Below are 21984 nucleotides of genomic sequence, written 5' to 3' on the forward strand. Positions count from 1 at the left end.
CAATGTTCATAAAGGAGGAGCGTTACTGGTAACGTCCAGAGTAAAGTGCTATAAATGATTATTAAAGCTATGACTTAAATCTTGACCGTTGCAGAGTGAGTGGCCTCACATCTTCTGGTGGTCGAGTGGTTGTTCGCACGGTCGAGTGTCTTCAAAGCTGTCGAGTGGAACATAACTTCATGGTCGAGTGGATGATGATCTCTCTTCGACTGCTTCTGGTTCTTTTAGAGATGTCCTTGGGGAGCGTATCTTGGACAGATCCATGACCATACCCTAGGTACATAGCTTCGTCATTAGCCCCCGAATGGATCAGGCTTTGAGTGCGGAAGGAGTTGGGAACTCTTCTGACTCATTCTTCGTGCTGCAAGTATAACTTGTTCTGGAGCCATGAACTGAGGAGGCAACGTCAACTTCTTCTTCAGTCGCGTTGGTCCATTCTTGGTTTTTGTCGAGTGAATTTTCATGGTAGAATTCCGAATGATAATGTAGAGAATGTTTTCAGTCTGACAAGTTGCTCTGCTCTCCGCTGATTTCGAGGGATTCGAATTTCGGGAAGCGCGCCAGACGGATGGGGCCGTTGTAATCGGGATGGATTAGGCAAGTCTCCTCGATCTCCGTGCCACCTTTTTCGCCACGTACTCCGTGCCACCAGTGAGTCACTCGGGGAACGACCTTATAAAAGGCACCGTACCGGGTCTCTGCCCCGTGTGCTCCCATTCTCTTTTCTTCTTCATTCGACCTCTCTGCCACGCTTGCTCCTGCTCTCGTCGCCGAACACTCGCTCGAACTCGATCCGCCGCCATGGGAAAAGATAAGACGGTGGCGCTGGAGCGCGCGAAGAAGGCGACCGCGAAGGTGAAGGGCAAGCGGACCAGCCGGGGCGAATCCTCGTCGAGATCTGGCCTGCCGCGGGGCTAGATCCAGGGTGACTGGATCCGCTCGACGATCAGCCAGGATGACCTCGACGACCTGGTGGAGGGGGGACTGATCCCCCACAAATCGGCGTGGCTCCGGGGAATGAGACCGAGCCACAGCCAAGGGAGGGTGAGTGCGTTCTCCTCGCCACCCACGTCGATCGCGGGTTTTCTCTGCCTCCCCATCCTTTCTTTTGGGGATTTTTGAACTTCTTTGGGGCTCAGCTCCACCACTTCACTCCAAACACCATAGTCTATCTGGCTGCTTTCGTGTCAATGTGTGAAAATTTCTTGGGCTGTCGACCGCACCGGGGTCTTTTCAAACACATCTTCACCTGCCGCTCCCAGTCGGTTAAAAAGGCCAATCCGAGTGATGAGAGGACACACGTGATCCAGATGTGCGGGGCCTGGGGATCCAGATGAGGAACAAGAGCACCTTCCCAGCAATGATCCTTCCTGACTCGGTCCGGGGTGGCAGTCGACTTGGTTTTACTGTAAGGACCAGCCAACCCCGGATCAGTCGACTGGACTTCCTCCCTTTTCTCTGGCTCGAGTGGAGAAGCCCTCCTCCCTGAAGGTGGTCCCAGAAGAGAAGGCACATGTCAAGGTGCTGGTCGAGCGGGTCGTCCTACTCGTCCGCGACGGGATGACTGGGATGGACCTGCTGGAGGTCTTTCTTGGTCGACAAATCCAACCGCTTCAGGCTTGTGATCATCCAATGTGGATGTACTCTGGACTCGAGGACTCCACTCGGATCCACCCGGAGGACGTCAGCAAGGACATCTTGGAGAAGTGGCTGATGGGAATCACCAGCAACAAAGACAACCCCCGGGGGTCTAGGAGGGTGATTCCATTTGACCACTCACGCCAGCTGGAGCAAGTATGATTCTGTTTTACCAAGTATCTTTCCGATTCACTATTTGACACCTTGTCGATGGTCGACTGAATTTCTTTTGATCATTGTCTTTTCAGGCCCTCATTGACATGTACTCGATGCCCAATGGAGTGCAGGAGCAAGACGTCGAGGAAGGAGCGAGCGGGAGCGAGAGCGGCGAGTGGCGCTCGGATGCCGAGGAGGACGAGGAGAGCGATGAATCGACTAAAGATGAAGAGGTCGACTCGCCTCCTCGCAGGGAGAGGAGATCCAAACACGCTCACGACCCGACGAGCACTCCGGACCTGGTGACCGCGCCGACTGGGCAGTCTTTGAAGCGTCCCAGGACGTCTTCCCCAGTGCCGATTGAGAAGGCTCCGAAGCAGCCCAAGGTTGTACCGCCTCCAGCGCTAAAAGCACCGAAAGCACCTCCTCCAAACTGCCAAAAGCTCTAACCAGGATCAAAGTGACCATCCCTACTACCTCCGGGTAATCATCTGACTTGTTTTTTCTGTTGACTCGAGCAACAGAACGTAACCGACTGGGTGCGGGTCTTTGCAGTGCTGCTACATCAGGAACCTCTTCTCTCGAGTACCAAGACGAGGAGATGGAAGATGCGGTCACCTCCAACCCAGGTAAAAACATTTATGATCTTGCTCTTGACTACTCGGTCGATTGAATTCTAGCGGTTTACTTTAGAGTTGACTGATCTTCCCCGCAGCTCCGCCAACGTCATCGATCTCCTAGATGACGATGAAGATGTGGCTCTTAGGCCCAGGAAGAATAAAAAGGTGATGGCTGGTAAGGCGTCTCAGCGGGGACCAACGACAACACCAACCGTCTATCAATCTGAAGATGTGGGCGGGGCCTCTGTAACCTTCCTTGTACCCTTGTCGAGTGAGCGCCCCGGTGATTCCTTCAGTCGTCCCATCTCATGCCTCGGAGGTCCAAGCTGCTGCACCTGGGTCGTCTGCTCTCTTCTTCACCAGCTACCCCATTCCATACAACCAGTCGGAAGTGGCTGCAGAAGCCATCCGACAGGCTGACGTGATGATGGAGCAGATGAAGACGGTGCATGAGAATAGCCAGGCTGCCTACGACGCCAGCGCTGCTCTCCGGGCCAATGTCCATGTAAGTAGACTTTTCGACTGCCCTTGTTCTATCAGGATATGCTACCCGAAAATTTTTCTTCTATACAATCCCCTGTTGTTTGCGTCGAATCAGCGCACCCATTGGGTGTTTTGTTGTCTTTGGTAGTTGCATTCTTCCACTCGGTCTGGGCGAGTAGGATCTGAACCGGTGGGGGCACGCTAAGTGCACCCACTGGGTGTAGTCCCCGAGACCGCAGTCGACTGCTGGCAGTTGACTGGGGTCTGAGTTCTACCTTCCTTTCTTTTCATCCACTCGACTCAGGCGGACCGGTCGAGTAGGATCTGAACTGGTGGGGGCACGATAAGTGCACCCACTAGGTGTAGTCCCTGAGACCGCAGTCGACTGCGGGCAATCGACTAGGGTGTGAACAGTGTTTTTTATACTCGATCCGGACGGACCGATCGAGTGGGGTCTGAATCAGCGGGGGCACGCCAAGTGCACCCGCTGGGTGTAGCCCCCGAGACCGTAGTCGGCTAGGGTCTAAGTGAATTTCTTTAAGTTTTATCCACTCGGAAGTGAGCAACCTTTGATCTTGTCGATTGACACGTCTTTTGCCTTCTGCAGAAGTCTTGTACTCTCATTTCCAAGTTTGCTGAACTTGAGGAGAAGCAGAGACAACTCAACCTCGACTTGGAGTTGGCCCAGCAGAATCTGAAGAAAGCTCAAGACGAAGCTGCTGGTTTGGAAGATAACTGCCTGTCGACTATTTTTTTAAACATTTCTTCGAGCTCTTGTCTGATCCGATTGCTTCTTTTGCAGAGAAAATGAAGTTGGCTCTGGATAAGGACTCGGACCTCGCCGCTGCACAGAAGGAAGCCCAAGATAAAACTGCCCTCGCAGACCAGAAGCTGGCTTTAGTCGAAACACTGGAAGGGGAGGTGACCAAGCTGAAGTACTGTCTCAACGAGTCTAACTGAGAGGTGACTCGTCTGAAGAAGGACAAAATTTCCCTGAATGAAAAGCTGGAGTCTGCGGTCCACAAGAGGAATGACACGGAGGCTTATTTGAGAACTCTCACCAAGAAGCTTTATCTTATGCTGGAAGGTATTTCTTTTAGACCGACTGTGTTGATGCTTTCGAACAGATCCTATCCGGTGGACTCACTTATTTTCGGCTGCAGAATTCTGCCAAGACTTTGGCGAGGAAACTAGAAAGGTCGAGACGGGTCTGTACCCTATCGCTTCTCCAGTTTGCGACGAAACTGCAATGAACATGCTCCGACTGGAGTCTCGTGTCGCCAGCGTCACAAGCTACCTCATGCGCCTGAAGGAGGCAGTCTCACGAGTCGACTAATTGCTCTGGCCAAGGGCGACGCTTCAAAATGACCTGGAATCCCTGCTGGCTCGACTCAACGAGATCCCTGACCGAGTGCAGGAATGGAAGAAGTCCTCCGCCCGGTGTGGTGCTGACGTGGCGCTGTCTTTGGTGTGAGTCCACTGCAAGGAAGCTCGTGAAGACAAGCTGGCGGCGATCAAGGTCACTAACACCAAAAAGCATGACTTCCAGTCCTTCATGGAGACTTTCATCGCTGCTGCCACTCAGATCGCGGATGGGATCGACCTGGACGAATTCGTGGAGCCTACCAGCCCTCCTCCTGCCGAGTGAACAAACTTATGAGACTTGATTCTGCATTAAATTTGCCTCGGAATGCTAAGTGGTTGCTGTAACCGTTAAACTCCTTCGGGCTTGATGCTCGAATACTTTTGGTTTGCTTCTTGGAACCTTAGGATTTATCCAAATTTGGTTTATTTCCGAATATGCTTGCGTTATGCCTTCAAGTGGACTTTGTTCTCTGCTCGGAATAGTCTTTGCGCTGGAGACGCAGCTCTGAGATGGCGACTCCAGTCGACCTGCGCTTCGTCGCCCTTGCGGATAGGGATGGAGCGCACATTGCACTTGTGGCATAGTCCCGAAGGAGGAGGTTGCAGTCGACCTGCACCTCGTCCTCTTTGCGGATAGGGATGGAGCACACGTTGTACTTGTGGCGTAGCTCAGAAGGGGAAGGTTGCAGTCGACCTGCACCTCGTCATCCTTGCGGATAGGGATGGAGCGGACGTTGTACTTGTGCTGTAGCTTCGAAGGAGAAGGTTGCGGTCGACCTGCACCTCTTCATCCTTGCGGATAGGGATATGTTTCGAACTTAGGCGAGTACTGGACTGCAGCTAAGCCTCTGAGTGGGAGGATTGTTCTCCACTTGGTAGGATTTTTTAAACTTAGGCGAGCGCTGGACTGCAGCTAAGTCCCTCGAGTAGGAGGGCTGCTCTCCACTCGGTAGGATTTTACAAACTTAGGCGAGTACTGGACCGCAGCTAAGCCTCCAGGTGGGAGAACTTAGGCGAGCACTGGACTGCAGCTAAGCCCCCAAGTGGGAGCACTGCTCTCCACTCGGTAGGATTTTTTCAAACTTAGGCGAGTACTGGACTGCAGCTAAGCCCCCGAGTGGGAGGATTGCTCTCCACTCGGTAGGATTTTTTCAAACTTAGGCGAGTACTGGACTACAGCTAAGCCCCCGAGTGGGAGGATTGCTCTCCACTCAGTAGGATTTTTCAAACTTAGGTGAGTACCGGACTGTAGCTAAGTCTCCGAGTGGGAGGATCGCTCCCCACTCAGTAGGATTTCTTTCAAACTTAGGCGAGTGCCGGACTGCAGCTAAGTCTCCGAGTGAGGGAACTTAGGCGAGTACTGGACTGCAGCTAAGCCCCTAAGTGGGAGGATTGGTCTCCACTCGGTAGGATTTTTTCAAACTTAGGCGAGTGCAGGACTGTAGCTAAGTCTCCGAGTGAGAGAACTTAGGCGAGTACTGGACTGCAGCTAAGTCCCCGAGTGGTAGGATTGCTCTCCACTCGGTAGGATTTTTTCAAACTTAGGCGAGTGCCGGACTGCAGCTAAGCCTCCGAGTGAGAGAACTCAGGAGAGTACTGGACTGCAGCTAAGCCCCCGAGTGGAAGGATTGCTCACCACTCGGTAGGATTTTTTCAAACTTAGGCGAGTGCTAGACTGCAGCTAAGTCTCCGAGTGAGAGAACTCATGCGAGTACTGGACTGCAGCTAAGCCCCCTAGTGGAAGGATTGCTCACCACTCGGTAGGATTTTTTCAAACTTAGGCGAGTGCCGGACTGCAGCTAAGTCTCCGAGTGAGAGAACTCAGGCGAGTCCTGGTATGCAGCTAAGCCCCCGAGTGGAAGGATTGCTCACCACTCGGTAGGGTTTTCTTTCGAACTTAGGAGAAACGGATTCGTAGCTAATCCTCCTGAATGAGAGGCTTGCTCGTCACTCGGTGGGATTTTCTTTCGAACTTAGGCGAAACAGATTCGTGGCTAAGCCCACCGACTGGGGGATTTCAGAGGTAAATAAGAACAACAACAATCGTACAGGAGGATTGTAAAGCTCTTGTCTTTGGTAAACAAATTACAAAGGTGTTTCTTATTACATTTTATTTGAACGAGTGCTTAAGTATAAAAGGGTCGGAGCAGCTCCGCATTCCAGGCTCGTGGCTCGTCCTTTTGATGCTCAAGACTATAAAGATGTTATGCTCCATTGTGGAGAACTTTGGTGACGATGAAGGGGCCTTCCCAAGCCGGGGTGATCTTGTGTGGTTTTTGTTGATCCACTCAAAGAACCAGGTGTCCTTCTTGGAAGGCTCGACCTCTCACATTTCTGGTGTGGAATCGACGCAAGTCTTGCTGATAAATGGTCGACCGGATCAAGGCCATCTCTCTTTCCTCCTCTAGGAGATCGATTGAATCTTGCCGGGCCTGCTCTACTTCTTCTTCGGAGAAAAGCTCGGCTCGGGGTGCGTTGTGGAGCAGGTCACTTGGTAGAACAGCTTGAGGTCCATAGACCAAAAAGAAAGGAGTTCGTCCAGTCGACCGGTTGGGAGTTGTCCTCAAGCCCCACAGAACTGACAGAAGTTCATCGACCCAAGCGCCTGCTGCGTGTTTGAGATCACGCATCAGTTGGGGTTTCAATCCTTTGAGAATTAGGCCATTGGCTCTTTCTGCTTGTCCATTCGACTGCGTGTGAGCGACTGAAGCATAGTCGACTCGTGTGCCTTGAGAAGCGCAGAAAGCTCTAAACTCATCGGAATCGAAATTCAATCCGTTGTCAGTGATGATGCTTTGGGGGACTCCATATCTGAATGTCAATTCTCTGATAAAATTGACAGCGGTGCTGGCTTCAAGATTCTTGATAGGTTTAGCTTCGATCCATTTGGTAAACTTGTCGACTGCAACAAGCACATGAGTGAAGCCGCTCCTATCAGTTCTCAATGGTCCAACCATATCCAGTCCCCAAACAACAAAGGGCCAGACGAGGGGAATGGTCTTCAGGGCTGACGCTGGCTTGTGAGACATGTCGGAGTAAAACTGGCAGCCTTTGCATCTGTCGACTATATCTTTCGCCATTTCATTTTCTTGTGGCCAATAGAATCCGGCTCGGTATGCTTTAGCCACGATGGCCCGAGAGGACGCATGGTGACCACAGGTCCCTGAGTGGATGTCATTGAGGATCATTCGACCTTCTTCCTGCGTTATGCATTTCTGACCGACTCCAGTCACGCTTTCCCTGTACAACTGTCCTCTTATCACAGTAAAGGGCTTGGATCGACGGACGATCTGCCGAGCCTCTTCTTCATCTTCTGGGAGTTCTTTTCTGAGGATGTACGCAATGTACGACACTGTCTAGTCGGGTGTGATTACCAGAACCTCCATGATCAGGTCGACCACTGCTGGGACCTCGACTTCAGTAGGATCTGTGGTGCTCTTAGGTTGCGGGGGCTCTTCAGTAAAAGGATCTTCTTGAACGGTCGGTGTGTGAATATGTTCCAAAAAAACATTGCTGGGAATGGCTTCTCTCTTGGAACCTATCTTTGCCAAGTCATCGGCTGCTTGATTTTTCAGTCGGGGTATGTGGTGGAGCTCTAACCCCTCAAACTTCTTTTCCAACTTCCTCACCGCGTTGCAATAACCAGTCATGGCTGGGCTTCTGACGTCCCACTCCTTCATCACTTGATTGACTACCAAATCTGAGTCGCCGTAGACCATAAGGTGACGGACGCCGAGTGAGATGGCCATACGCAACCCATACAGGAGTGCTTCATATTCAGCTTCATTATTGGAGGAATCAAAGTGAATCTGGAGGACATATCTGAGCTTGTCTCCTCGGGGGGATACCAGAACCACCCCAGCACCAGAATCATTCAGCATTTTGGATCCATCAAAGAACATGGTCCAGTGCTCCGAGTGAACTTGAGTCGGCAGTTGTTGTTCAATCCACTCGGCGAGGAAATCTGCTATTGCTTGGGACTTAATAGCTTTCTTTGCCTCAAACTTGATATCTAAGGGAAGGAGTTCAATCGCCCATTTTGCCACTCGACCAGTTGCATCTTTGTTGTGCAGAATCTCTAACAATGGAGTGTCGCTGACGACTGTAACAGAGTGATCAGAGAAATAGTGTGCAACCTTCTTCGTGGTCATGTAAATTCCATAAACGAGCTTCTGATAGTGCGGATATCTCTGCTTTGATGGAGTCAGAACTTTAGAAATATAATAAACTGGGCGCTGAACTTTGTAGCTTTTTCCCTCTTCTTCCCGCTCGACCGTAAGTACTATACTGACGACTTGTCCAGTGGCTGCTATATAAAGCAGTAAAGGCTCTTTGCTGATTGGGGAAGCAAGCACCGGCTGGGTGGAAAGCAGGGCTTTTAGCTCTGCAAATGTTGCATCAGCTTCAGGAGTCCACTTGAACTTATCTGATTTCTTCATTAGTCGGTAAAGAGGCAGTGCCTTTTCACCAAGGCGACAAATGAATCGACTTAGGGTGGCCAAGCAACCAGTAAGCTTCTGGACATCATGCACACGCACAGGTCATTTCATTCAGAGTATAGCACCCACTTTCTCTGGATTAGCATCGATCCCTCGTTCAGAAAGGAGAAAACCGAGTAATTTTCCGCCTGGAATTCCAAACGTGCACTTTGATGGATTAAGCTTGATATCATACCCTCTGAGGTTGGCAAAGGTTTCAGCAAGGTCAGTCAGTAGGTCGGAACCTTTACGTGACCTGACCACAATGTCATCCATGTATGCTTCCACATTCCGACTGATCTGAGTGAGCAGGCACTTCTGAATCATCCGCATGAATGTGGCTCCAGCGTTCTTCAAACCGAATGGCATTGTGACATAACAGAAGCACCCAAACGGGGTGATGAAAGCCGTCTTTATCTTGCCAGGTCCGTACAGACGGATCTGGTGGTACCCGGAGTAGGCGTCCAAAAAGGACAAACGCTCGCACCCCGCAGTCGAGTCGACTATCTGGTCGATGCGAGGGAGAGGAAAGTGATATTTCGGGCATGCTCGATTGATATGCTTGAAGTCAATGCACATGCGAAGTGAGTCGTCCTTCTTTGGGACCATGACAACATTGGCTAACCACTCGGAGTGGTAAATCTATCGGATAAACTCAGCTGCCAAAAGCCGAGCCACCTCTTCATCGATTGCCTTTCTCTTCTGTACAGCGGACCGTCAAAGATGTTCTTTGACTGGTTTCACTTTTGGGTCGACTCGCAAATGATGCTCAGCCAGTCCCCTGGGAACACCCGGCATGTCCGAAGGTTTCCATGCAAAGATGTCCCAGTTGTCACGAAGGAACTGGATGAGCGCTTCTTCCTATTTGGAGTCGAGTGTGGTTGAAATGTGAGTCGGAGCAGCATTGGGGTCTGTCGGGTGAATGTGAATCGACTTCGTTTCACCAGACGACTGGAATGCTGGATCTGTGGCTGGCTTCTTGGCTCGCAACAAATGACTCGGATCTGCATTTTTTTTGTATTCTTGCAATTCTGCCATGGCCATCTGTGCATCGGCGATCTTTGAACCCTTCTGGAAGCACTCTTCTGCCTTCTTCCGATTACCAGTGATAGTGATCACCCCTTTGGGACCAGGCATCTTCAATTTGAGGTACACGTAACATGGTCGAGCCATAAAACGTGCATAAGAAGGCCTGCCCAGAATGGCATGATAGGCACTCTAGAAATCCACAACTTCAAATGTCAGCTTTTCTTTGCGGTAATTCTTGGAATCACTGCAAACCACATTGAGAGCAATCTGGCCGAGTGATGCAACCTTCTTGCCTGGAATGACCCCATGAAAACTCATATTGCTTTCACTGAGTCTGGACATCGGAATGCCCATTCCCTTCAACATCTCTGCATATAGTATGTTCAGGCCACTGCCACCATCCATCAGGACCTTTGTCAGTAGGGTGCCTTCGACCACCGGGTCGACCACCAGTGCTTGCCCCCCAAGGGTGTCTATGTGCGCTGGATGATCAGACTAGTCGAATGTAATGGCAGTCTGTGACCACTTCAAATAACTGGGTGTCACCGGAGCGACCATGTTCACTTCTTTGTTGATGACTTTCAATCGACTTTTGCTCTCAATGTCAGCAAAAATCATTAGAGTGGAATTCACGTGGGGATAACCATCATCATCTTCTTCCTCATCCTCAACCTTGTCTGCTTCCTTCTCCTTTTCCTTGGGTTGTTTCTCTCGGAATTGATGGATCAGGAGTCGACACTGCTGAGTGGTGTGCTTCGGATAAATGAAATTACCCTCTTCATCTTTTTTGTTGTGGATGTGGCACGACAAATCCAGCACGTCATTTCCATCTTGATCTTTTACTTTCTTGGGGTTCCACGGCCCTTTGGGCTTCCCCTCGAACTTTCCTTGAACCACAGCTAAGGCTTCACCAGGAGCAGCTGGCTCGGCCTTGCGCTTCTGCTTTCGACCGGAGTTTCCTCCTCCGGCTTCATGGGCGACTACTTTGTGATTGCCACTTCGGAGTCGTTCTTCTTCTTCTTCACCATTGGCATAATTGGTGGCAATCTCCATCATCCGAGTCAGAGTCATATTTCCTGTCCAACCGAATTTCAGATTCAACTCCCGATACCTGACACCTTCCTTAAAGGCACAAATTGCCTGATGATCAGACACATCCTCCACCGTGTGGTGCAGGGTGATCCATCTCTGGATATAATCCCTCAAAATTTTATTTGGTTTCTGAACACAACACTGTAATTCTCTCAAACCTGCCGGCCATTTGCAAGTGCCCTTGAATGTTCTTACAAACACTCAGGCGAGATCTTCCTAAGTATAAATACTGCTAGGTGCCAACTGATTCAGCCATGCTCTAGCCAAGCCCTCCAACATCAAAGGAAGGTGTTTCATTGCCACTTCATCATTGCCACCACCAATCTAGACAGCCACTCGGTAGTCTTCAAGCCAAGTGTCAGGCTTGGACTCACCAGTAAACTTACTGACTCCAGTCGCCAACCTGAAGTTGGGGGGAATCACTGTAGCCTTGATGGCTCTGCTGAAGCACTCTGGACCTGAGACATGCACCCTGCTGCTAGTTTGCGGATCCCTGTCATGGCCCTCTCGGTGAGCTCTGTTTCTGTCGACCAAGCCATTAACGAGAATATACCTCGCATCAAAGCCTGGCTCCCTGGGGTTGACTGGAATCCCTCGCCCAACACTATGAGGGCGCCTGTCTTCGTGTTGCCGAGGCACGTACGACCCACTCCTTGGAGGAGGCATGGGCACTCGACGACGATCATCGCGGTCGACTCGGTGATCATACTGCTCACAGTTTCTGTACTAATCTCATCGATCTCCATGTCCCTCACGCCTCGGGGGAGATCTTGGGCTATGGGCCAACTGAACTGTGTCTGCAACCATGGATCTGCTATGAATCCTATTCCACGACTGAGATACAGTTGTATTCTGTTCTCCCACCGCCCGGAGCAAGGCTCAGATCTGCACCAGACCTCGGCCAGCCTCTGACTGGGAAGGTTGGATCGACTCCGCTATCCGAGCGGCAGCTGCTAGATTCTAGATCGGGGTTCGGTATACCTGAGTCGAAGGTGGAAAAAGTTGGCGTCGACTGGATTCGGGAGCACGTTGCCGAGCGCGATCGTCGAGTGCGCGCTGGAGGTTCTCCAGTCGAGTGTGCTCAGCCAAGTTGGCCAAGCGTGCCTGCTCCAAGGCCTGGGCCTCAGGGGTTTCTCCAACTATAGGAGTATGCAGTGCATCCATGTTTCGGCGGCGAAGTTCTTCCCTCTGCTGCGAAGAGAGGGGCTCGGGGCGGTACTCTTCATGAACGCACGATGGATCACCGTCTCCATCACCTCCGTCTTCACGTGTGAAGCCAGGAGGACCACGTGTCCATTGACCATCAAAACTTCTGCCGCTAGGTCGCTGCTATCACACTCGGATGCAGTCTCTATGGAGCCAGTCGACAGATCGAACAAGCCATAGAGAGTTTCGTCGGGCTCGATTGCCGCGACTGGAGGGGTGGCCGACTAGCGGGCCACCGCATGCCTCACCCACCGCTGAAGCCTCGACCGACCGGAACGTTTGCTCCGGCGGGCTGCAGGGAGGGGGAAAGCTGCTGGAGCTGACTGATACTTGGTCGACGGCTGCCGCAGGAGGATGCCACGGACGCACACGCGAAAGTGCGTCGCCCCGCGGACAGGGAGCGTGTCGACGTCAAGTGGAGCCTCCTGAAGCCAAGCGGAATCGTCGGCGATAAACACAAGCGCGCCGAGACGGATCTCGCGGCCCTCAACTAAACCTCCGCCTGAAACCATGATGAAGGGGATCGGAAAAATTGCAACTTCTCCAAAAAGTTGCGAAGAAACCTGCCCCACGGTGGGCGCCAACTGTCGTGGTTCTAAACCTGACAGTAGAATATGGGGGTAGGAATGTAGAGGCAAGATCCTAGCTATGGAGGAGTTGTACACGCGAGTTTTATGAGTTCAAGCCCTTCCCGGAGGAAGTAACAGCCCTATGTCTCGGAGCACGGAGGCGGTCGACTGGATATATGCGTGTGAATTACAAAAGGTGTGAACCCTTGTCCTAGTGGAGGGGGTGGCTTATATAGAGTGCGCCAGGACCCCAGCTCCCCTCCGTTACACAAGGTTCAATGTTCATAAAGGAGGAGCGTTACTGGTAACGTTCGGAGTAAAGTGCTATAAATGATTATTAAAGCTATGACTTAAATCCCGACCGTTGCGGAGTGAGTGGCCTCACATCTTCTGGTGGTCGAGTGGTTGTTCGCACGGTCGAGTGTCCTCGAAGCTGTCGAGTGGAACATAACTTCATGGTCGAGTGGATGATGATCTCTCTTCGACTGCTTCTGGTTCTTTTAGAGATGTCCTTGGGGATGGTATCTTGGACAGATCCATGACCCTACCCTAGGTACATAGCTTCGTCAGCCGCACCGCCGCCCTTGGAGGGCCCGCGCCGCCTACAGGGGCCCCGGCTCCGTCTTTGGATTTGGCGGCTTGCGGCCCGTCGTCTCGCGCACGAATGACGCCGCTCACCAGGCTTTGACTGCCACATCGATGTGGGTCATCGCGGGCCGCGCCTCGGCTTCCGTCCATGACCGCCCCACCACTCGCCTGCACTGGTACGGGCCGTTCGACTCCCAACGAACCGATCACCGTGATCGTCTTCTTCTTGGGAGCCATGCTGATAAAGAACTGCTAAACTAACTGCTAGACCGGACTTTCGCAGCTGCGCACCCCCTACCTGGCGCGCCAGAGATGTCGGTGGAAATGACACCTATGGGATCACTGGGACCCCTTCTACGGATGGCGGACGCAGAGTTGTGCAAACAGCGGGTCTAGTAGCCAGCGCAAGGATCGTTTACCCAGGTTCGGGCTGCAAGGATGCGTAATACCCTAGTCCTGCTTTGGTGTATATTTGAGTGTTCTTGAGCTTCCAAACTAGCTGCGGTGCGTGCATAGTCCAGAAGTTCCGAATCCCTCTCTAGTACGCCTCAGGCCACCTTTTATAGTCAAAAAGGGGTCTCACAGTGGCACACGGGAGGTGGAAAGGTAAATAGTGTACTAGCTTATCGCCTGTCATTACGGGACAAGGCGCATTAATTGTGCTTCTTAGGTGTCCTGTTGCTTTATTGGGGATGGTAACGAGGCCCGTCCCATCCGTCGCCGTTCCGCCTTGCTCTGACGCGCGTCCGGGCCGACAAGGCATGCAGCGCCACGTAAGCTCGCAAGCTGCTAAGACGGCGTGGTGAGGCCGCGCGTCGCCACACAGGTGCCTGCCTAGCTGGTTGGGCTGGCGGCTGCATGGGGACGGCGGTGGGGCCTTGGCAGATGTGGGCCAGGCTGTGGCCCCGTAGGTTTCTTTGGCAAGGGTCTTGCCGGGGCCCCGGCAAGGGTCTTGCCGTGGCATCGCGGTCGTCCCCGGCAAGGATCTTGCCGGGGGTCTCGTGGATTTCCTCGGCACAGATCTTGCCGAGGATCGTCGTCTTCTGGTCCTCATCCGATCTTGTGTGGTTATGATCTTCACAAACATCTGTATGCTACCATGGAGGTGCCTCCCGAGCCTTGGTTCCAATGTGGTTGATGGTGTTGGAACCCTTGGGCTCAAGGGTGGCGCGCTCTGTTGGCATTGGGCAAGTTGCCCCGGCAAGGCTCTTGCCGGGGCTGCGGAGGCCGCCCCGGCAAGGGCCTTGCCCGGGGAGTCCACCTCGCCCTCTTCTCTTTGTGTCTCTGGTCTTAGCGTTGTTCTGGTTACCTTGTGCTTTTTCTCCCTCTGCCCCCCTAGGTATGGTCGTATGCGCGGCTCTAACTGTCCGCGCACAAGTAAAGGGGTACAAAAGTGAGCCCCTACTTTTGTGCATCGACACTATGCATGATCATGTAGTTGACATCGTATTTGTGGCGAATCCACCATTCATCCTATTTTTATACATGTCACTCTTAATTCATTGCACATCCCGGTACACCACGGGAGGCATTCATATAGAGTCATATTTTGTTCTAGTATCGAGTTGTAATTTTTGAGTTGTAAGTAAATAACAGTGTGATAATCTTTATTATTAGAGCATTGTCCCATGTGAGGAAATAATAAAAAGGGAGAGAAAGGCCAAATAAAAAAAAGAACGCCCAAAAAATGAGAGAAAAAGAGAGAAGGAACAATGTTACTATCCTTTTGCCACACTTGTGCTTCAAAGTAGCACCATGATCTTCATGATAGAGAGTCTCCTATATTGTCACTTTCATATACTAGTGGGAATTTTCCATTATAGAACTTGCCTTGTGTATTCCAACGATGGGCTTCCTCAAAATGCCCTAGGTCTTCATGAGCAAGCAAGTTGGATGCACACCCACTTAGTTTTTTTTGAGTTTTCATAAACTTATAGCTCTAGTGCATCCATTGCATGGCAATCCCTACTCACTCACATTGATATCTATTGATGGGCATCTCCATAGCCTGTTGATATGCCTAGTTGATGTGAGACTATATCCTTCTTTTGTCTTCTCCACAACGACCTTCTATTCCACCTATAGTGCTATGTCCATGGCTCACGCTCATGTATTGCGTGAAAGTTGAAAAAGTTTGAGAACATCAAAAGTATGAAACAATTGCTTGACTTGTCATCGAGGTTGTGCATGATTTGAATATTTTATGTGATGAAGATGGAGCATAGCCAGACTATATGATTTTGTAGGGATAAGCTTTCTTTGGCCATGTTATTTTGAGAAGACAAAATTATTTTGTTAGTATGCTTGAAGTATTATTTTTTATGTTAATATTAAACTTTTGTTTTGAATCATATGTATATGAGCATTCACACCACAATAAAGAGAATTACAAGGATAAATATTAGGTATCATTCCACATCAAAAATTCTATTTTTATCATTTACGTACTCGAGGATGAGCAGGAATTAAGCTTGGGGATGCCTGATACGTCTCCAACGTATCTATAATTTTTGACTGTTCCATGCTATCATATTATCTGGTTTGGATGTTTTATATGCATTAATATGCTATTTTATATGATTTTTGGACTAACCTATCCTATATACTTAAAAAGTTCACCCCCACTACTTGATTTATCTCAACATGCAGCATAGACACCTTAGTATCCAATCACACCAAGCCACGTCACACCCACACAAGCCATGTCACACCTCCTAAGGTCATTTTCCCTCGAAGAGAAAAAAAACTATCCCGATCATTCCCTGGGCCCTACGCCCGCACACAATGGCCACATCAGCCTTCGGTTATGAAGTCACACGAGAGCACCCACCACAACACGCTGATGCGTACCATAAGTACAATTGATTTCCATAAAGCATTGGCCGCAATTAAAGGTCCCACCTAGTTCCCCAATTAACTCCACGGTCCATTGATTTCCATAACTTTCTATTCATCTTCTCCACTCACATGGATCTCCCTTACCTAACCCAGGGCGGCTGATCGGACTGAGGTGAGGGCACCCTCCCGGCACCGCGGCCGCCTCTGTCGGTTCCATCGACGGTCTCCCCTCCTTCTCCGCCCCGCAGAAGTCCTTTGGCCTCCGTCGGGCCCTGCTTCTTCGGTCGCTTCCCGCAGATGGAAAATATGGAGAGGAAGTTCCAGCATGCGGTGGTGGATTTGTGGTTGGCTTACTCCCTCAACATCACTTGCACCAAAGGTGGGTGCTCTCCCTCCTCAATCTTCACAGATCTCTTCTTGAACTTATGCCCTTTGAATTTGTCAGATTGCCCCTCCGGATCAGAAGGTGCTCCATGTTTTGCTTCATACATATCTTGGTGCTTGATTCCCAGCCAACAACGCCAAGAGCAACGAGGTTTTACTCCTCGTGGAATCTTCACGAATGACTCCAAGTCTACTTTGTTTCCGGATATTCTCAATATAAGTAAGTACGGTACATCTCAAGCATGCACATCTGTAGCATCATACCTACATATGATTAGTTGATTTATGCACATGCTTTATACCATTATCAGACTTTGTTGTTGTTTGTTTTTGTAGATCCGTCCGTTCTGTCTTATCTGAATTTAGATAGACTTCCCAGATTGTAGCTTTGATTTCAATGAGAAAACCTAGAGAAGGTAAGGTGATCTTGCTATGTTGAATCGTCTGTTCAAACTCGGTTAAATGGGATTCAGTGCCACATCTAATTTTTTGACAATGCTGATACCCTTGGTCGATGTACTGATGTTGTTTGGGTATTGTATCGGATGGAACATAATTTTATGTGTTAATCTCTCTCTCTCTCATAAATCATTATCATGTACTCTTACTCATCTTCCCGAGTCATTCTATTGGTTTTGTATTTTTAGAATTTTATGTGTTATAATCTATCATAAATCATGATTATGTACAGTACTTCTTACTCAACTTATTGATTCATTTTGTTCATTTTGTTTTGTAGAAATTGGGGTATGTTGTTCAAGTAAGTTTAGCTGACTGCTCGGATTGTCAACCATTGCTTTTTCTTTAGTTATTCGACAGTCACTATTTTAATTTCCTAACTATACACATGTCTCCTTGTATGTCTACTTATAGTCCTCTCTTAACAGTTCAAGTAGCACAATCTCTTCCTTTCAGACCCTTATATAGAAACTACAAGCAAATGTTGCTGGCTCTGTTGTACATCTTGGAGTTAATGTATATTCTCTTTTAGTTAGCCGATGCAATGCTATGAAGTTATTCTTTTACCCTTCCTTGAGAATATGGAAATTCATGTTTGGTGACCCAGTTGGGCAAGTTATGCGCACTTCAACTACAATTTATTTGAATGCATATCAGATCATATTGTGAATTGATAGTTCTCTAACACACCACTTCTGATTTTTACTTTCAATTACTTTCAACATGTTTATATAAGACAATGGAATCTTGAAGTGTAGATTTTAATATGGTTTGAGTTGGCTGCTCTGCCCTTTATAGTATTTTTGAACGTCATTTTTTTCCTTTTTTCCATTTTCCATTGGGGTGTGCCGATAACTATCTTTGCTTCTTTTTTTCACGTCGAGCCCATGAATTTGAATCAACACGTCCACAAATTGAATCACCTAATTTCCGGCAGTAACGCACGGGGTGTCATCTAGTTAACCTAGAGCCCAGTGCCAGTGCCAGTTTCTGTCTTTTCCTTGTTTTAGAGTTTCGTAGAAAAGGAATACCAAACAGAGTCCAAACAGAATGAAACTTTGGCGATGATTTTTCTTGGACTAGAAGACATCCAGAGGACTTGGAGTGCATGTCAGGGGAGCCATGAGGCGGCCACAAGGACGGAGGGTGCGTCCAGGGGGTAGGGGGTGCCCCCACCCTTGTGGGCCCCTCGTGACTCCACCAACCTATTTCTTCCGCCTATATATATTCTCAAATACCCCAAAACCTTCCAGGGGAGCCACAAAACCACTTTTCCACCGCCGCAACCTTCCGTACCCGTGAGATCCCATCTAGGGGCCTTTTCTGGCGTTCTGCCGGAGGGGGATTCGATCACGGAGGGCTTCTACATCAACACCATTGTCTCTCCGATGAAGTGTGAATAGTTTACCACAGACCTGCAGGTCCATAGCTAGTAGCTAGATGGCTTATTCTCTCTCTTTGATTCTCAATACCATGTTCTCATCGATGTTCTTGAAGATCTATTCGATGTAATACTTTTTTGTTGTGTGTTTGCCGAGATCCGATGAATTGTGGATTTATGATCAGCTTATCTATGAATATTATTTTAATCTCCTCTGAATTCTTATATGCATGATTAGATATCTTTGCAAGTCTCTTCGAACTTTCAATTTGGTTTGGCCAACTAGATCAATTTTTCTTGCAATGGGAGAAATGCTTAGCTTTGGGTTCAAACTTGCGGTGCTCGAACCTAGTAACAGAAGGGGAACCGACATGTATTGTATTGCTGCCATCGAGGATAACAAGATGGGGTTTTCATCATATTGCTTGAGTTAATTTTGCTACATCATTTCATGTTATTTAATGTGTTACTTTGTTCTTATGAACTTAATACTCTAGATGCATGTAGGACTCGGTAGATGTGTGGAGTAATAGTAGTAGATGCAGAATCATTTCGGTCTACTTGATACGGACATGATGCCTATATCCATGATCATTGCCTTAGATATCATCATAACTTTGCGCTTTTTCTATCAATTACTCGGCAGTAATTTGTTCACCCACCGTAATATTTTCTATCTTGAGAGAAGCCTCTAGTGAAACCAACGGCCCTCGGGTCTATTCTCCATCATGTAATCTTCTATTTTCCATCATATAAGTTTATGATCTACAATTTTAGTTTCCTATTTACTTTCTTTGCAATCTTTTAATTTCTGATCTATAAACCAAAAATACCAAAAATATTACTTTACTGTTTATCCATCTATATCAGATCTCACTTTGCAAATAACCGTGAAGGGATTGATAACCCCTTTGTCGCGTTGGGTGGAAGTTGGTGTTTGTTTGTGCATGTATTCGGTGGCTTGTTGCATTGTCTCCTACTGGATTGATACCTTGGTTCTTAAAGTTGAGGGAAATACTTACTCCACTTTGATGTATCACCCTTTCCCCTTCAAGGGAAAAACCAATGCAAGCTCAAGCAGTAACAAGAAGGCTTGGTGAAGCCTAACTATCTACAAGGCCCTTCACAGGCTCGAGGCTGCCACCTGAGTAGCAAGCTACTCATCAACATCGAGATCTACATGTTTATTAAGCAAACATGGGTACTAAGGTACTCAGCAAGTCTTACATCAGATCCTATCATATATGCAACATTATCAACAAGGGTAGTGGAATTTATGCGGCAAGCTAGCTCTGACTCTTGGCTATTCTATCCTTCGTATAACAGTAGTTTGAATAAGATGAGATAGCGCACATGAGTCCACTAATCACCACAACAATACTCCACCGTGGATCCTCTCCCGTCTTCCTACGAGAGGGCCATCCACGGCACTCACACTTGTCTTGAGTCTTTTATGTGTAACCATTAACTTGTCTATGAACTGCATAAGCAACTAAGTGGTCCATTACCGCATATGCGGCTATTCAAATAGTTTGATAACCCTACATGGGTGTACTTCTTCACACATATGTCCACCACTTAGCGCCTGCACAAGTCATGTGCTCGGCAGACTTCAAGCGAAAGCCGGCGAGGGTGTAGACCACGACCTAACCAACCACGCAAGTCTCTAGTCCAGGTTTATTGCCTATTCAGGTTCCATCCACAAGGAGATCCGGCCGGTGTTTCCATTACAACCCCAAACGATGTGTGCAGGGTTCCCGAGGCACCAAACAGGCGTGCCGGTACACCGTGCCAGGTACCTGCCCCATCACAGTCCCCCCAAAGGGTCAGCGCTGCGCACAGCCTCCAGTATATTATAGACACCAGAAACTACTGGCAACTACTGGACTGAGATCATGGCAGTCAATAAGTCGAGCGGGGTCATATTTCAGGGCCCAATGTGTGTTAGTAGCAGATGTTAAATCACACACACAGAACTCAGTTCTTAGGGACGGTTCCAATGAAACAATCCACCATGTACTCCCACATGGCCTCTCATCGATACCTTTACCAAAACATGTTCAACACTTCACTCTCATTACCGGACACAACCATTTCACTCCAATCCATCACCCAGATGAATCAGACCCGACACAACTCTAAGTATAGTAGGCATAGCATGGTAGGAACACAACATGGCTCAATCAACTCCTACACATGCTAGTGGGTTTCATCTAGTTACCGTGGAAAAGACAGGTCATGCAGAGGAAAGGGGTTTAACTACCGCAGCAAACAGTAGTTTGAAACGTTGTTGTCTTAATGCAGTAAATGAAAGCAAGAGCGAGAAGATGGTATTGTATCGAGATAATCAATGGGGGTTGCTTGCCTGGAAGGGTGGTGGAAGTGTACTGCCCTTTGGTTGGATATATTCACGGATATCCTCGGGTGTAGGACGTACAACAGAGATCACACCGGTAACACAATCAATACATGGCTATGCAATAATATAATGCATGCATATGACATGGCAAAGTGAGTGTGTTGGGCTAATGCAACTGAAACCAGAGGGGTTTGAGTCAATTTGAACCAAAGGTTCAAATTCAAACTCAAACTATGAATTTATAAAGTGTGGTATCATGTTTTGATCTATACAGCAAGGTTAAGTTGCTTTGTCATGCATGAAACGAATACTAATGGATGAATTGTATTTTTTTGATCATTTTTCATATGTAAATCTTTTCCATCTAAGCTATAGATTAATTTCTATGATTTTTTGAAGTTTAAACCTTTTTCTGGATTTTCTGATTAATTAGAAATAAACTAATTCCAGAAAAGGGAATTATCGCGTTAGTATGACGTCAGCGAGTCAACGGGACAACCCAGGTCAAACTGACCAGTGGGTCCCGCGTGTCAGTGACCAACTAAACTAACCTAATTTAATTAGTACTAACCTAGGTTAATTAGCAGGGCGGCCCCACACGTCAGTGACCCAGGGGAGGTTAAACCCCTGTTTAACCGGGGTTGACACACCGACGCTTAGCCATCGGCGGTAGTGGATGCGGTGGGGCGCTTCGGGAACGGGTTGTGGTGCCCTGTTCGCAGCGTAGCGGGGCTCATTCCAGAGCCTAGACCAGCGCGCGTCGGGCGATGACGCCGGTCGGGCTTGAGGCGGCCGGACGCAATGGCGGGGAGCTCGGCTGCAGCGGCCGAAGCTCGGTTGCAGGCGCGGGTGAGGGAGTCCTGGATTAGGGGGTCCTCGGGCAGCCGGACTATATACTTTGGCTGGGCTGTTGGACTATGAAGATACAAGATTGAAGACTTCGTCCCGTGTCCGGGTGGGACTCTCCTTTGCGTGGAAGACAAGCTTGGCAATTCGGATACGTAGATCTCCTCCCTTGTAACCGACTCTGTGTAACCCTAGCCCCCTCCGGAGGGTTTAGTTCGTAGGACAACAACAATCATAATCATAGGCTAGCTTCTAGGGTTTAGCCTCTATGATCTCGTGGTAGATCAACTCTTGTAATACTCATATCATCAAGATCAATCAAGCAGGAAGTAGGGTATTACCTCCATCGAGAGGGCCCGAACCTGGGTTAAAATTTGTCCCCTGTCTCCTGTTACCATCCGCCTTAGACGCACAGTTCAGGACCCCCTACCCAAGATCTGCCGGTTTTGACACCGACATTGGTGCTTTCATTGAGAGTTCCGCTGTGCCGTCA

At 49.0% G+C, this 21984-nt stretch overlaps 1 long non-coding RNA gene across 1 annotated transcript; it reads left to right on the top strand.

Moving 5' to 3' along the window:
- Positions 1 to 16091: 16091 nt before the first annotated feature.
- Positions 16092 to 17939, top strand: LOC123130541 (uncharacterized). Its single transcript, XR_006463865.1, has 3 exons — positions 16092 to 16441; positions 16508 to 16666; positions 16783 to 17939. It is a non-coding gene; the product is annotated as an uncharacterized lncRNA (long non-coding RNA).
- Positions 17940 to 21984: the final 4045 nt, after the last annotated feature.

Source organism: Triticum aestivum, chromosome 6A (assembly GCF_018294505.1).
Source record: "Triticum aestivum cultivar Chinese Spring chromosome 6A, IWGSC CS RefSeq v2.1, whole genome shotgun sequence".
NCBI lineage: Eukaryota > Viridiplantae > Streptophyta > Magnoliopsida > Poales > Poaceae > Triticum > Triticum aestivum.